The sequence below is a fragment of the Kryptolebias marmoratus genome, linkage group LG5 (assembly GCF_001649575.2).
Source record: "Kryptolebias marmoratus isolate JLee-2015 linkage group LG5, ASM164957v2, whole genome shotgun sequence".
Classification (NCBI taxonomy): Eukaryota; Metazoa; Chordata; class Actinopteri; order Cyprinodontiformes; family Rivulidae; genus Kryptolebias; species Kryptolebias marmoratus.
In genome coordinates this window covers 11,852,346-11,855,714 of record NC_051434.1, presented here as the reverse complement: position 1 = coordinate 11,855,714, position 3,369 = coordinate 11,852,346, and positions in this window count along the sequence as shown.

Sequence of the window (3,369 nt, the reverse complement as noted above, 5' to 3'; positions counted from 1 at the left end):
GTTTATTGTCTCTGCTTCGTTTTAAAGGGACAGTTCGGTTCTTTTGAGAGAATATCTTACCTGTTGTAGATAACGCTCCCTCGGTTTCTTCTGAGTGGACCGACGTGGCTCGCTGCCATCTTAAAGCAGCTTCAGTCTCAGAAAGGCCATAGCATCTCATGCAAACACTATTTTGTAAGCCTTTTACAGTGCCACCGGTTTCGAGTTACGCGGATATTATGGCAGAAATATTCGATCGTTCCTGCAGGAGGCGCCCCAGGCTCCACAGGAAGTGCTACAGCTCGGCGACGAAAACAGCGACGGCCTGGATTGCCTCGAATCTTTTTGAGTTTGGAGTTGTTTTAAGACCGCAGCTCACTTTGGAGCTGTTCGGGCGTCGCTCTGGTTCTAACGGAACCGTTTCTCCAAACTGGAAGAGATACCTGGAGCCGATGAGATCCTCAGCCTTTCCACAGAGCCCCCCGAAACCAATCAGAGCTGACGCTTTAACTCAGAATAATGCTCTGTAAAAAAAAAAGAAAGCAGCTCATAAATTGCTCTGAGTGAATGTGACAAGCTGTCCACATTAGCATGTTCCGCATCTCGGCTGCTGTCATTTCCCCCCTCGCCGAATGCAATCTGCAGCAGTTTCTATAACCTCGCAACCATCGCCGTATGTGGGAAAGAGCTTGATTCATATCCGCCCCCGCAGGGCACCTCTTTACCCTTTAGAGTGTTTTTTTTTTCTTTTTTGGTTTCTGTGAGTTCAGACTGAACGAATAAAGCATAATGACAGCGTGCCAGTGGGAGCTGAAAGCGAACACCTGTCACTGTCGGGACTCCGCCGCTCGCCGCCACCGACTGGATGATCAAAGAAGGTCACCTTGTGGCTGTGGGACCTGGCAGCTGATAACTCAGCGCTGGCCTATACTCCCACTGAGGATAGAGGAGGGGGACACTTATCATAAGTGACCCCTATCTGCTGTCACCAGGAGATCCATTTCTCATATTCTCCAGCTCCAGCCACTTCCTGTGTCCTCTGTTTGTCCCTCGCTGGCCCGCTTTACTTTCAGTGTCCCTCTTGTCGACTCGCCGCAGGACTTTTTCAGTTTGACTTCGTTCATGTTTTTATGGGTTTCCAATTAAGTCGAATTCGTGCTTCCTTCTGGTCTTCTACATGATTTTACCTCCGTTTTTTTTTCCCTTCCACATCACCTGAAACAGCTTCTTTATTAATAATAACACACAACTTTACTTTAGAAATTAAAAGCTTAGCTTTACTGATCACCCGCTGCCTTTCACGCCAGAGTTTTAGACCAAGATCATCTCATGTTTGCCGTTTTAAACCTTGAACAGAAAGTTGTGCGATCACGCGCTCACAATATGTGCTACGAATGACTCTCAGCTCGTGCCACGTTCAGTTTTAGCTCCATGTCGGTGAAAATAACCGAAATAGATCCATTTTGGTGTTGGCCAATGTCACAGAAGTTTAAGATGTGGCGGCCATCTTAAATTGCATGGACTCCAACATGTACTCACTTGTAGATGTAAGTGAAATGACCATTTCCTTAAAGCTTCATTAAAATCTGTCCATTGTTTCACGAGACATTTTTGCTGAAAGACACATGCATACAGATGCTGGCAGTAATATTTTAGCTAATGACGAAAGGCGAAAGGCAGGCGACACAAACGCCAAGTTGACCCAAAAACTCCCAAAACACGAACAGCACAAAGGATATTTCAAAGAAGACAGCACAATTTGACAAAAGCTACAGTTCCAAAAGCAAAGTAACAAAGACAGATTAGGCAGCCAGGCAATTAGGACAACTTTTTGACATTTTTTTAAAAATAACTGGCATTGATCGTGCCTCACGTTAAAAATCAGGCATATCTGTGGGCAGCACAGTGTTGTTCCACTTGATGTGTGCTCCCATGATATTATGATAAGGATGCCATGTTGGGCAGGAACATCATATATTTATGTGTGACTATAGAACATCGTAATGTAGGCTGAAAACAAACAAACACATCTGGTTCATAAAACAGCTGCCCCGCCGGCGCTGGTGTCAATCCAAAAGAAACGATCATCCGCCTCTGAAATAAAATGATGTTTCATAAAATCTCCAAAAAAAAAAAAAACCCAAACACATCAACAAAACTAAAAACAACGTGAAACAGTAGTTGGACACACACAAAAAAATCAATATTTAATTAAATATAGCCTTTTAAGAACACAACCTGAAAACATTGCTCGTAATATAAGAACCGATCCGAAGCTGAACAACATTTTTCAAAGTCCAAGAAGGAAAATCTGACATGTTGCGAGCCTGAAAGCAAGTTGAAATCTTCTTAAATCTAAAAACGCATCAACAAAAACAGAAAACACACTTCCTGAAACCCACTGGAGAAGACATGAAGAAAGCCCCAGAATGAGTGCTGTTTGTTTTCCTGTCTGCATTTACTGTTTTGTTGCTGTTCTTCCTTTTTTATTTTCCATTTTTCTGTTCTGTTTCATTAAACATTGTTGTTTTATACCACTGGGCCGCCATGCTTCCTGCACACCCCCTCTGACCTTTAAAGCAGTGGATGTTTCTGTTATAAATCTGGGATGTAAAGGACAAACTTTTTGTTTACTTTGCGTAAATGACTTCAGCCGGTGAGATGAAGCTCAGATCTGTTTGTTCTCTCTCGCCAGGAGACGTCTCCCAGAAAGCGTGACGTGGGTTTTAATCAGGCCCTGCCATCTACAGGGAGGCTCGAATCAATTTTACTCGACGCGTCGACGCATTTATGAAATACGGGATTTTATTAAAAGAAAAAAAAAAAAAAAAACCTGCACTCAAATTCTCATCTAGGCCTTCAGCCTAGTGAGGCTTAGCGTATGTTAATGTTTGCATTATCGGAGTCGCACTCCGGCGGTTCACGACAACTTTCAGGGTCTTTACGGAAACGATCTGCCTCTTCCAGCCACGCAGAGCGGAGGATTTGCAGGAAATGTGTGATACAAATCTCCCCCACTCAATCAGAGTTTTCAAGGGCATCCTGTACACAGCTCAATAACACGAGCCGGTTAAAAGTGAGCTTTTAGGTAATGGGAATCTAATATCCGTCACGGCGGAGATTCGATGGCAGATTACACAAAGCGTTTGTTTAAAAGTTCTGTCAGGATTAGGGTTTTTGGTTTTCAGTTAGTTGCTTTATGTTTCAGTTGGTGTTTATTATTTTCTGTTATCTTGTAGTTTGGTTCGTGTCTCCTTCTGCTCTTGTCTCATGTGTCTGTGTTTGTTTTCATTTTCATTCCCCCAGCTTAGTCATCTGGTTACCTGTCACTCCCATCTCCACCTGTGAGCAATATTAATCATGTCACCTGTCTCCACTTACCTGATTACC